Raw genomic sequence first — 13,806 nt, 5'->3', positions numbered from 1 at the left:
GCAATGACGGGCTGCACAGGATCCCAGGAGAGGCGGTGTGGATAGTGACCTGTGCTGCACACAGGCTTCTTGGTGGCTGCAGCAGCAGCCTTAGCGTCTCATGCCCGTCTCTAGTGTCCGCGCTGATAGCCACGGCTCGAGCCCGTCTCTGGAGCTTGTTTAGGCGGTGCTCTGAATCCCCTCTCCTCGCACACCCCAAAACAATGGTCTCTTGCCTCTTAGGCAGTTCCAGACTTTTTCCCGGACTCCCTCCTGGCTAGCTGTGTTGCACTAGCTCCCTTCAGGCTGTGTTCACACTGCCAACCCCAGTCCTCTCCCTGGGATCCGACCTCCGAAGCCCGAGCTTCAGCTCCCAGCCCCCGCCCGCCCCAGCGGGGGAGCAGACAAGCCTCTCGGGCTGGTGAGTGCACTGATCCTCTGTGCGGGAATCTCTCTCCGCTTTGCCCCCCGCACTCCTGTTACTGTGCTCTCCTCCGTGGCTCCAAAGCTTCCCCCCCACCACGTCCAGTCTCCGCCAGTGAAGGGACTTCCTAGTGTGTGGAAACCTTTCCTCCTTCACAGCGCCCTCCCACTGGTGCAGGTCCCATCCCTATTCTTTTGTTTCTGTTTTTTCTTTTTTCTTCTGCCCTACCCAGGTACGTGGGGAGTTTCTTGCCTTTTGGGAAGTCTGAGGTCTTCTGCCAGCGTTCAGTAGGTGTTCTGTAGGAGTTGTTCCACACGTAGATGTATTTCTGATGTATTTGTGGGGAGCAAGGTGATCTCCACATCTTACTCCTCTGCCATCTTGAAGGTCTCTCCATTTCCTTGTTTTCTGCAACAGTTTTCTTCACCTGCTTTCCTGAGTACTCATTCTTCAATTCTTACTCTTCCCATCCTTCTAACAACACGTGTTCCCGAAGATTAAAGCCTTAGCCTTTACTCTTCTCCCTTTTCATTCTCACCCTCAAAGCTTAGCCTCTTGAAAGCATAGTTCAGAGACTTCGTGATGATATGGGGGCTGGACAGTCTATTTTCTTTCTGGTCCTGGCTTCAACTCTAAATGGTTGGAGACCGTGGTCATGTCACTTAAGTTCTCCATTCTTTAGTTTCTTCCTCTCCTAAATGGAAATACATACCTATTTCCCATTGGTGGTGTGGGAATGGAGTGGACAAATTCTAATATTTATGGAGGGTTTATACATGTAGGCACTGTGCTAAACACTATTTATTTAAGTCATTGCCCATGAGATAGGTTCTACTGTTATTTCCATCTTGCAGATGAGGAAACTGAAGCTCATAGAGGTAAAGAATCTTACCTGACTTCACCCTGCTGGTATGAGGTAGAGCTGAGATTTGAGCCTTTGTCTGGTGAGTCCAGAGTTGGGATCTTAATCATGATGCTCTATAGTCTCTCTTGGAGAGTGCTATGAAAAGAATTAAGTACTAAACAAAGTAAAGGAATTATTACTAAATTTGTGACAACTCCAAGAGAGGTATTTAAGGTGTCTAGTCTGGGAACACAATGCTATCTAACCAACATGGATGTCTTCAAGCCATTTTGCCTTGTGTTAAAGTCATACTTGATCAGCCCTAGCCAGGGACGAAAATTCAAAGAGGATTTGGTGTCTGATCCACCTTAAAATCTCAGCTCCAGAGATGCTTAGAGCTGGAAGATCATCTGATGCAAACTGCCATCATAAAATTGCAGAGAGCTTAATGCGCAGTCCCAAGGTCACCCAGTCTCTTAACTAAGAGGGGAAGCTGGTTTTCCAGTTTTCCTGTTCATGAATCATTTCACCCGAGTGTGACCTTTCCTGACGGTGGGTTCCTCCATCCCCAACGTGGAGGTATCCTTTAGAAAGTTCCTTTTTCTCCTGGCCTCCATGGTGATGCCATGTAACTTTCTTATGCTGATTCTTCAAATCCAGCCAACATCATCTCTGCTCTGGGTCCCAGCCAGGTCTGGTAGGAAAAAACTGCACATCCTAGAAGTTAGTAGAAGAGCAGATGTGGAATCAGGGAGACCAAGTCAAAGCTGCTAAGATATGATGAATGCAGAGGTCTCTAGCACTGCTAAGGAAGGAGCACAGGAGAATACAAAATCTGGTAAAAGATCCCATTAATCATCAGCTCTCTGACTCTCCTCGGCTTCATTGTGTATGTGTGTGTGTGTGTGTGTGTGTGTGTGTGTGTGTGTGTGTGTGCGCTCGCACGCATATGTGTGTATGTACCTGAGCCTACCCTCCTCTCTCTTACTCTCTGTATCTCTTTGAGTCCCTGTTTCTTTCCCATACCTTTCCTTCCTCTTGCTCACCAGTCCCTTTCAGACTCCTTCCCTCTCCAAACCTGTCTTTCCAGGTTGCTGAAAGACAGAGAGCTGAAAAGAGGACAGTCCAGGGCCAGGAATGGTGCCATCTCTCTGAAAGCCTCAGTGGTGACAATAACAAATGGTATTTACCTAAGGGTTATTAACACATCAACTGTTCTCGCCTTGACTGTTTAGTCATGACATTCAGCACTAATGGACTTTTCCAACGACAAACAGAACGAGAAGAAGGAAAACAGTGTATTCACACTCGATGATAGAGTCAGTGATCCCTGCTGAAGCTGTGAAACCAGAGGCGATCTCTTCAGTTCGACCTGAGGATGCCTCACCTGAATGAGGAGACACAGGATTCCGGGCCCATAATGGACTCCGCTGAGGTGCCCTGTGAGAGGGAAAACAAGAAGTAAAGAACGTGGCTACGTGGTACTGGGGGAAAAAAGCTTCACACATTCAACAATTTTCAGCTACATATGGATCACGGCCAAGGTGTCATGCACTGCACCAGGTGCTGCCACAGTCTTACTGCACAAGACAGACTAAAAGGCAAGGTCAAATGACTGGTCCAAGTTCACACAGTAGGTTAGTGTATGAGTCCACTTGACTTCCTGTTCTACTCCACTGTCCTGCGTCCACCGTTGATGTCCATTCTTTCTTTAGGAAGAGATATCTTTAAGTCACTGGGACTGGAAAACAGGCTAGCAGCATAAAAAGCACAGGCTTTTGAGTGGAAGCAACCTAAGTTCCAAATCTCATACCTTCACTTACAAGCTGAGTGACCTTGGGCAAGTGACTTAACCTCTTTAAACCTCAGCTTCCTCATGAACAAGCAGGCACACTAAGTTGGAGCTCATACTTTCTGGGGGAGACGGCCAATTAACCAACATATTACGTGGCAATATGATCAATAATAGGGAAATGCAGGAAGATGGGACCTGGGTTCCAGTCATGGCTCCGTTACTAACTAGCCATGGGCCCTTAGGCAAGTTTCTTAAACTCTCTGGCTTTGGTTTCTTCATTTGTAAATCAACAGGTTGGACTAGATCATCTCTGAGGTTGTTCCAAATAGAAAATTCCAGGAATTTATGAAAGTAAGTTTGAATGGAGTCCAAAATTTATTTAAGTGTTTATGATTCTGCCCTGGGAAGGGCTGGTGGACTGAGGTGAACATGGAGTTGTCTCTGGTGGTTTTGTAGGACTGGGGATGTGGGAAAGGGGTGGAGACAAAAACAGCAGAGCCTGGATCCTTGGACATATGTGGTCAGTTCCAGGGTAAGCTGTCCTTCAGGATCTAAGAACTGTATCTCCACCTGGTAAAGTTGCCCCCCAGGGATATGGCTCATGGGTAACAGTGATGGGTGATACTTATGTCGTGCTTACTCTGTCAGGCAGAGTACCATGCACTTTACTTATATGATTTCACTTAATTCTATGAGATAGGTAAATATCATTGTTACCATCTCTCCCTTGGGATGAGGAAATGGAGGCTCAGAATGATGAAACAATTTGCCCAGGTGGCAGAATTGGGACTTGAACCCAGCCTCCAAGCAAAGACCTTTCTATCATATGAACTCCTAAGCTGCTAAAGGAGGTACCACCTGAGGTTTGAACAGTTGAGTGAAGTCCCTTCTTTCTTTGAGTAGGCTTTCTTAGAAACAGGAAGTTGAATTTTGCCAAAAATGCAAAAATAAACAGGTTCCTGGGACACTGAGTGTAATTTGAAATTCAAAACTCATGTTAGCTATCACTTTTTCTTGAGGCTTACTGGTCTGTGTAATGCTAACAGTGGAACCCCAGATTGGACTTCCAGGGAGCTCCTGCTGCAGGAATGCGTTACATGTCCACAAATAGCGTTGGTCTCAGAGAGTATGTGTATGGTGTGCGAGGGCTGCAGAGTAAGGGATATGGATGATGGAGAAGAGGGAGAGAGGTAATTCCTGCTCCTGAAAACCAGCAAAGTCTTCACAAAAGAGTGGGATTTAATTGGCCATTGAAGGAGAGGAATTATTTTCATTTTTTTTTTTTTTAAAGGTAGCTTAAAGAAGTCAATCTACCATTGCTTAAACAACACACATGGTAAGCTGCTCTTTATTTTTGAATCTTTTTTTTTTTTTAATTTTATTTATTTATTTATTTATGGCTGTGTTGGGTCTTCGTTTCTGTGCATGGGCTTTCTCTAGTTGCGGCAAGTGGGGGCCACTCTTCATCGCGGTACGCGGGCCTCTCATTATCATGGCCTCTCTTGTTGCAGAGCACAGGCTCCAGACGCCCAGGCTCAGTAATTGTGGCTCACGGGCCTAGTTGCTCCGTGGCATGTGGGATCTTCCCAGACCAGGGCTCGAACCCGTGTCCCCTGCATTGGCAGGCAGATTCTCAACCACTGCGCCACCAGGGAAGCCCCTTCATTTTTAATATAATAACTTAAAAATTATATCTGATTACTATTTGAAAAAATAGAAGTATAGATAAACAGTAAGAAAGGTAAAAAAGAATCTCAAATCCCACCACTCCAAATAACCATGTACACTTTTGGTGGACGTAATTCCAGGCTTCTTAACTAATAAAAAGATAGATGAGTTGAGGGCTGGGAGTTGGGAGGATGGAGGATATGGGTGAAAGCATGACTTTTCACTGTAAAACTTTATATATGAACCATATTAATGGATTACCTCTTCAATAAAAAGAATAGATAGGTATATAGATAGAAGTAATTTTAGAGAAATGTGATCTTATGCACAATTCACAAAGTTAAAACTATTCAATTTGACTTCAACTCAACTTGAAGAAAAAGAAATGGAGGGAATCTCTGAATTCAAATAAATGTTTCTTTAATACAAGGTATATTAGTTCAAAAAAGGTACCTTTAAGTTCACAAAAATGAAGCACGAAAATTTTGACATTGGAGCAATTGTGCTTTCTAAAAGTACATGTTTCCATTTTAGACAGGATTGATTGACTCCTTGCTCTGAAATATGATAAAATTAACATGTGTTGTTCCTCATATATCCCTTCCTCCATTTCCTGATTTCGGTTAGTATATTTTAATTGCTGAGGGTTAAAATTTTTAGTCTTTCTTGACAAAATCAAAACCCCAATTCTAAAGTTGTTTAGTCAGGTCCAAATTTAAGTGTGTTAAATGTTTGCCCCCAGATCTTTTACCTTGGTTATCCATTTTGTGTTTCTTTATTTTGATTCACCTCTTGGATGTCAGGACTTCATAATGTAATGAATTTCTGTTGGTTCCTCCCAAGTGCACATTCTTCTCTTATCTCTTTCTAGTAGTTCTCAGTTTCAACTGGGGATCTATGTAGTTCTGAGGAAAGTAGCTCTTCCTTCAACTCCAGGTATGGAGCACATAACCCAGGCTGAGCAAATCAGGGTAGTCTATATCCCTTCTGAGGGTTATCGCTATAACCTAAACTAGTACAATCAGAGTGAGTCTCAAGACTTTTTGCTGGGGATGTTGGGACATAAAAGTCTCTTCCTCAAGACTGTGTGATATGAAGACGTGAATCATAAAACTACTGTAACTTTTTTTTCTTCTATAAGGGAAGTTAACCTGAGGATAAAGTCAATACACTGAGGGGGGCAGAACAAATCAAATTTCAGAGAACTGGTACTAGATCCCTCATGAATCATGGACCCCTGGATCAGGATGTACTTGAAGCCTTCCTTACTACTAGAGTTTTCATTTACAGGAGCTGATAAATCTTTGTTTAAATTTCTGAGTTTTCTGTCGATTGCAAAACGAAGAGCACTAGTCAATACAATTGTGAAGGTAGCTGGTGACAGTATTGGAAAGAGTATTTTTGTAGAGGAAATGGCATGAACAAAGCTTCAGAGGCCAGCAAACAGAGAGCATATGGTCTAGTCTTTGGGAGTTTAGATTTTTCTCAGGTTACAAAGGGCCTTATTCTTATTAAAGAGGAGTAGAATTGTGGTGACAGCTTGCCTATCATATAAGTTTTTTCTGTACAGAAAAATTTTACCTGGGGCTGGGAAAATGCAAGGAAGCCAAGAAGAACCCAGTGAGAGAGTTGGAAGATGGGGGAAAGGACTTGTCCTGACAAATAGATGGAGCCTATTTCGTTCCTTTGTGTGGTGTTTTAAGGCATTAGGTACAGGTTAGTCTTGGGACAAGTAGAGACAGAATCCTGAGTAAGAGAAACCTTAACCCATACTAATGAATGTGACCACTTTCTATCAGAAATTCTGATTGTCTGTCTACAGGGCAAAGTCCTTTCCTGTAATCTCCTGAAAGAGTCTAGATTTGGAGTCACCAATTTCTCATCTGATTGAAACTATGAGCCAGGACCACTGCAGGACTTGAGTGACCTTGAAGAGAACCTATTGTCTTCAAACTAATCTGCACAATGGAAAATATTGTCTTTTGGAAATATCTGACTTGGGGGACTTCAACAACAATCTCTGATTCTCATAGACACAGTATATTGTAGTACTTAAACTCTTGACTCCAAGGCCAGATTGCTTGGCTTTGAATCCTGGCTCAACCACAACACTAAAATCACATTTAATTTGTGAAATAACTCTATGGGGCATTATATTCCCATTTTAGAGACAAGAAAAATGAGTTTTAGAAAGTTTGTGATTTTACCAGATTCATAGTTAGCTAGTGGCAGAGACAAGACTTAAAATAAGGTCTATCTGGCTTCAAAGTCCTTATTTTTATCCTGAAACCACCTTTTATCACTTCTGTTAGACGTTGCTCATAAGTTCCCTGTTGTAGGGAGAACACCTTTTCCTGATTTTTCTAGAGCAAGGAGCAGGAGCCTAAAAGGTTGGGTCATTTCTCAAGCAGGGACAAGAAGTAGGGAAACAATTGCCAGTCTCTCCTTTTCTGCTTTTTCCACCCCCATTCCTTTCCACATGCCTCTGCCAAGAAACTCCACCTAGTATACAGCCAGAGTTATGCCATCTCTGTGTTTTAAAATCTTCAAAATCTTCTCATTATCTACAGATCAACATCTTTGCTGCATTTCCCATTCTCACCCTTTAAAAAATAAAATAAAATTACGGTCCAATGAAACAAAAACACTCCTCAAATTTCAAATCACACTATAGACTTCTACTTCCAAATATAATACAGTAGCCCCCAGCAAAATGACTAGAAAGATTTGAGGGCATTGACAGCTGGTAAAGGCAACGAGGACTTGAGGGAACAAAATTCCAGGGAAGAGGGAATCATGCAAGGAGGTGAGTTGACATTTAAAGTGACTTTTAGGGCTTCCCTGGTGGCGCAGTGGTTAAGAATCTGCCTGCCAATGCAAGGGACACGGGTTCGAGCCCTGGTCTGGGAAGATCCCACATGCCGCGGAGCAACTAGGCCCGTGAGCCACAACTACTGAGCCTGCGCATCTGGAGCCTGTGCTCCGCAACAAGAGAGGCCGCGATAGTGAGAGGCCCGCGCACCGTGATGAAGAGTGGCCCCCGCTCGCCGCAACTGGAGAAAGCCCTCGCACAGAAACGAAGACCCAACATAGCCAAAAATAAATAAATAAATTTAAAAAAATAAAGTGACTTTTAAACCTCAGGGCATTTTTCAATTTGGGGTTTGAAACAAAGGGTCCAGGTAGGAGACAGCTACTAAGACGCAGAGAAACCATAGAGATTCTGATAGTCTTACGGGGCTGGAAAGACAAAAAGAAGATACTTGAAGATAGAATAACAATGAAAAGAGAAGGCTAGAGACCTGATCCCAACACTCCATCAGATTCACCACCTCTCAATATTTGCCAAATTCTGAATTTGCCTATGGAGGAGATTAACAGAGGTAGGCTCTAAAAAGCAGAATGAAATTTTGTTAGTGTTATAACACCAAAGATAAAAGGATTAGAATTCAGGACCAAGCAGGTAGAAAAATCTTCAAGAAACACCTCAGTAATGATTACCTACCGGTAATTCCAGAAAGGGGAGATAAACCAGAAGTGATAGATCTTTGCCATAATTACAGATCTACTTCAAACCAGCTTAGTACTTGACTAGTGAAAGTTGATAACCCCTAATCTGTCTGTCAGCAAAGGAAAGGGTGAACCTTTTCAGGAGGAAAATAACATTATTCAAAATCTTGACAATTTTTTATATGCAATTCAATAAAATATTACTAGAACTAAATGACCAAAGCCTAGAGAAAAACTAGACAAAAGGGAAGACATATGGAGGCAGTAAATAGGTCAAAAACCATATAACTAGGGTCCTAGAATGAGAGGAGAAAAAATGAACTGAAGCAACATTGAAGAGGTAACAGGCAAGAATTTTCCAAAATGGATGAAACCCCTAGGTTCAGACTCCAAGAAGAAAGAATCAGAAGAAAACCACATCTAGGCTTTCATTGCTAACCTCTGAGAAACAAAACAAAGACAAGAGACAAAGAGAAAACCTTAGAAGTAAGCAGAGAAAAAAATAGATAAATAACATTACTTTTCTTAAGAAATGGTGAAAGCCAGAAACAATGGAATAACTTCATTAAAGTTCCAGAAGAACATTTCCAAGTTAAAATTCGATGCACAGCAAAAATATTCTTCAAATGTTAAGGCCAAATAAAGACTTTTCAGACAGAAAAAAAAAAAAAAAGAATAGATTTAGTCACCAGCAGACCTACAGTAAAATAAATACTTAAAGGAGTTCTTCTGGAAAAAGAAAAATTATTCTAGTCTGGAAAGAACCTGAAAAGTCCAGTCCTTTTGCTCTGTCTCTGGGAACACAAAACTCCCTGCTCTCAAGTAACTTCGAGCCCAGAGAGAGTCTAGGTAAAGTCTGCATGTTGTTTGGCACACAGTGAGCACTCAATACACGAAAGGGATAATTGCATGGCCACTATATTTCATGTAAAATCTTTACCTTTCTGGTCTCGCTGGATGAAGGATAATAGAAAAATTTCTTTGTTCCAATACATAAAGTCTTGGAATTCTACAATGTCTAAGTTGGGAGGGTAATGGTCTTGTTTACTGCTTTGGTGTTTTTCTTGCTGTGACAAGAACCAGAGCAGAGATTTCAAGGGTTCAGGACTCTAAGCTGCTACATTGCCATAATTTGCCACACTGGGAAGAGTTTGGAAATTTTTCCTGCGTGCGCACGTGTGTGTGGTTGTACATACAGTGGGCTGTAAGCTCCTCCAGGGCAGGTGCTAGTCATATTGCTTGTTCCATCTCAGCACCACACAGCTCTGGGCACATGGTAAATGTCGAATGGAGGCAGGGATGTGCATTTTTCAGCCTTTGTGATTATACATGCTTGTCTTAAGATATATTTTCTTTATTCATTTTAACCCCTAAAAATTTCTTCTTCCTTCCACAAAAACAAAATAAACCAAACCAAAACCCCAGGTTAATGATCCAAGAGCTAACAGTTGTATCCCTTCTTCTCTGTGTCTTTTACTGTTTGAGGCCATTTTCACCAATTACTGCATTTGCCCTCTACAGCCTTCTCAGGTTGGGATCAGAGCACCATTTTACACAGGATGAAACTCACTCAGAAAGATTATTTTCCTTGCCCAAATCACACATATCATAAAGAACAGAGATGTAATATGAACCCAGGACTGCCTGATTTCATTTCCACTATCCATATGGTCTCTGCCCACATACAGAAGGCATAGCTCTTTGGTCTCCAGATGTACGGCTACCATTAGTGAATTAAGAGGTGCATATGTCAGGGTTCCTTGGAGGAGGTGAGACTCCGGGCCTCCCAATTATTTTCAACAGAGTGGTTTCGCTTTTGTTGACTTCACACTTTGGGCTTTCCTATAACATTTCGTTTAAGCAAAGGGTTCCAATGAAAAATCAAACCAAATCAAACTAGAACAAACAAACGAGTCCACTGACCGTGAGATAAGGTAACGTCTAAGGTCCCTCCTATAAAAGCCCAGTCCAGTTCCTTCCTTCTGAGCCACCAATCTCCAGTCTCAGAGAGGCTCCTGCAATGCAGAGTGGGGATGGAACCAGACTGTCCTGCATCTGCTTCCTCCTGCTGTGCTCAGTTTTAGGGTTCATGGGAAAGGGGAAACTCTGGCAACATTACACCGAGACTATCCAGCGGGTCACAATTTCCACTAGTTGACCCGTCAGCTAGTATATCCTAATGGTTAAAAGCACAGGCTTACTCAGACATATCTACTGATTGCTAACTTTTTGTCTGTGACCAAGTTCCTTTATCCACTAAGCCTCAGTATCCTCATTGGTAGAGTAGAGGCCACAGTGATGAGCATTTTATAAAGTCGTTGCAAAGATGAAAGGAGACCATGTGTATAAAGTACCCAAAGCTACCATTAGCTGAGCACTTACTATAGGCCACGTGCTCTACAAAGTGTTGTAGATATGTTGCCTTATTGCATCTCCACAACAACCTTGTGAGGTGGCCTATTTGGCCTGGGACCGGCTACATGAGAAGCTGTTGGTAAGTGGGAGTTGTCATTATATGGTTATTTCTGTTACAGTGACATGGTCTTGGCTCAGCATTGCCAGGTAATTGCAGGGAGCGCCCACATGTGACGATGCTGGGCTGTACCCTCCCCTGTGCTGTCTCCGCCTGGTTCTCTGGATGGGGAGGTCCACACCGGCACAGAGCTAAGGGCTTTTCTCAGTGAGCTCTTCCTGTTGGGTTTTCTCCTCTCTTGGCCCCTAAGAACTTGTGCTCATCCTCAGTTCCGATTAGGCCCGCACCAGCTGGCATTGATTGGCAAGAAGGCAAAAAGAATTTTCAGAATATGCATTAGATTTTAAATCAGGAAGTTAACTAGACTCGAGTCCCACTTCTCCCACTTTCCAGACAGAGAATGAATGTCTGTCATTCACCAATGATGAGGGAGACTTTTGGCAAATCACAGAATCTCTCCTAGCCTAAATTTCCATATCTGAACAAACTGGAAAGAGAATGGTTAAGGAATGAAATGTTCATTGAGCACCTACTATATGCCAGGAGATTCCTATAAGCTGTCTCAATTGTTTATCTCAACACCCTGGAATTACTGTCATCATCTTTCAGATAATAAAACTGAAAATAAAACTCGGGGAAATTAAGAGACTCACCCAATATCATAGGATCATTAGGTGAGAGAAGCAGAACTTGAATGCAGGTTTTCTGAAACCAAGTCATATGTTCTTTCGGCCACACCAACCCACGATTCCAAAGGCTGTCTTAGAACCGCCTCCCATCCCCCCTCTCGGCGTATGGAAAAACAGAATCTCTTCTTCTGTCTTTTCATAGGGAAACATCTCTTTGCCAACTACACAAGACACTGGAGACAGGTGCCTGCAGCCTTTCAATGGCATTTCAAAGGCTGTACTATCTCCATCTGCAGGCAGCCTATCACTCCACCTTTTGCAGGTATTTTGGAGTAATATGAGCCTCTGGTTTTTTCCTGATTTTTTCTCTTCTCTGAATTTACAAGCTTGGAACAAATGTAGCTTTGGTCCCTGTAAACCTACAGTGACACAGTCATATGACTCACCCACCAGTCATTTCCAGTGGCTTTCCAACGCATGGGCATGACATGGCCCTGACCACCAGTTCTTTTCTCCTGGGAAACCGACTCTAGGACCCGCCTGGGAGGACTAGTCTAGTTTACGTATCAGTCACCTGGGCTGTGCCATCTTGGCAGACATTGAAGAGGTGAGACACAAAGTCTGAGAGCGAGGGGAATTTATGGCTTTGCTAGGAAAGAATGAGGTCCCCTTTTTGCTAGAAGAAATTGATCACTGGATAACCAATTGATTTAGCATCTGTCAAGAGCCTGGTGCATGGAATATAAAAAGAGATGAGTTCACAGGACCTTAGAGGCAAAACCAAGGTTGGAGAACATCATTGCCTGACCAGCACAAGTGGTAGAATATTCAATAGTAAGACTATTTAGGAAAATCTGAATTCTGCCATAGGTTTAAAGACATGAAACTCTGCCATTAACCCTATAATCTTTTGGTAAAAGAAAATGAGGGTGTTGCGGTTGAAAGGCCCCTCTTTCCAAATCCCCTTTTCCCAAAATTGACCACCTAAAATTCCACCTGGATTTTTTTTTTTTTTTGTCTTTAGCCTAAACTTTTGATCTAGTGATCAAATATGTTAATAGTTAACATATAAATATCCTGGGGAGGAATAATACATGAGACCAAAGATAGGCTTTACCCGTTGTGCTATTTCAATTGATTAGAAGGAAAGAGCTGGATTATTATATTAAGGATTGTAAATATCAAGTAGGATTCAGGGCCAGAATCACAGGAGGCTGGGACTGACTAGCAATGTCCCTCTCAGGCTAGAATGAAAAGTGGTAGGATGGATTCTTTGTAGCCACATTTGAGGGTGCATTTGTTTACTCATTCAATGGTGGTACCCAAGTGTGAAAAAAGCATCTAGGAGTAAATCATAAAAGCAATCAAATACTTTTTTCCACTAAATTAATTTTATAGAGAAGTTAGGAAGTCAGAAAAATACGAAAAGAAAAACAATAATGTGTAGTTTTAGCTTCCAAATGTATGTTATATGTGTTAACACATATGTGAACATTTTGGTATATTTCTTTGCAGTGTTTTTCTTATGCATTACTTTTGAAATATAATTGAGAATAAATTATAGTAATTTTGATTTACATTTCTCTAATGATTAGTGATGTTGAGCATCCTTTCATGTGTTTGTTGGCAATCTGTATATCTTCTTTGGAGAAATGTCTATTTAGGTCTTCTGCCCATTCTTGGATTGGGTTGTTTGTTTTTTTGATATTGAGCGGCATGAGCTGCTTGTATATTTTGGAGATTAATCCTTTGTCAGTTGCTTCATTTGCAAATATTTTCTCCCATTCTGAGGGTTGTCTTTTCATCTTGTTTATGGTTTCCTTTGCTGCGCAAAAGCTTTTAAGTTTCATTAGGTCCCATTTGTTTATTTTTATTTCCATTTCTCTAGGAGGTGGGTCAAAAAGGATCTTGCTGTGATTTATGTCATAGAGCGTTCTGCCTATGTTTCCCTCTAAGAGTTTGATCGTGTCTGGCCTTACATTAGGTCTTTAATCCATTCTGAGTTTATTTTTGTGTATGGTGTTAGGGAGTGTTCTAATTTCATTCTTTTACATGTAGCTGTCCAGTTTTCCCAGCACCACTTATTGAAGAGACTCTCTTTTCTCCATTGTATATTCATGCCTCCTTTATCAAAGATAAGGTGACCATATGTGCGTGGGTTTATCTCTGGGCTTTCTATCCTGTTCCATTGATCTATATTTCTGTTTTTGTGCCAGTACCATACCGTCTTGATTACTGTAAATAGATAGCTAGTGGGAAACAGCCACATAGCACAGGGAGATCAGCTTGGTGCTTTGAAACCACCTAGAGGGGTGGAATAGGGAGGGTAGAAGGGAGGCTCAAGAAGGAGGGGATATGGGGATATATGTATATGTATAGCTGACTCACTTTGTTATACAGCAGCAACTAACACAACAATGCAAAGCAATTATATTCCAATAAAGATGTTAAAAAGATTATAGTAATTTGTGTCTTGCTTTTTCG

At 42.0% G+C, this 13,806-nt stretch overlaps 1 long non-coding RNA gene across 1 annotated transcript; it reads right to left on the bottom strand.

Moving 5' to 3' along the window:
• Nucleotides 1–4,389: 4,389 nt before the first annotated feature.
• Nucleotides 4,390–13,311, bottom strand: LOC309606602. The gene is made up of 2 exons (XR_014231982.1): nucleotides 7,850–13,311; nucleotides 4,390–7,546 (listed from the first exon to the last, which is right to left on the bottom strand). It is a non-coding gene; the product is annotated as an uncharacterized lncRNA (long non-coding RNA).
• Nucleotides 13,312–13,806: the final 495 nt, after the last annotated feature.

The sequence above is a fragment of the Balaenoptera borealis genome (assembly GCF_965194805.1).
Source record: "Balaenoptera borealis genome assembly, chromosome: 11".
NCBI lineage: Eukaryota > Metazoa > Chordata > Mammalia > Artiodactyla > Balaenopteridae > Balaenoptera > Balaenoptera borealis.
This window is presented reverse-complemented; position numbering and strand designations above follow the sequence as displayed.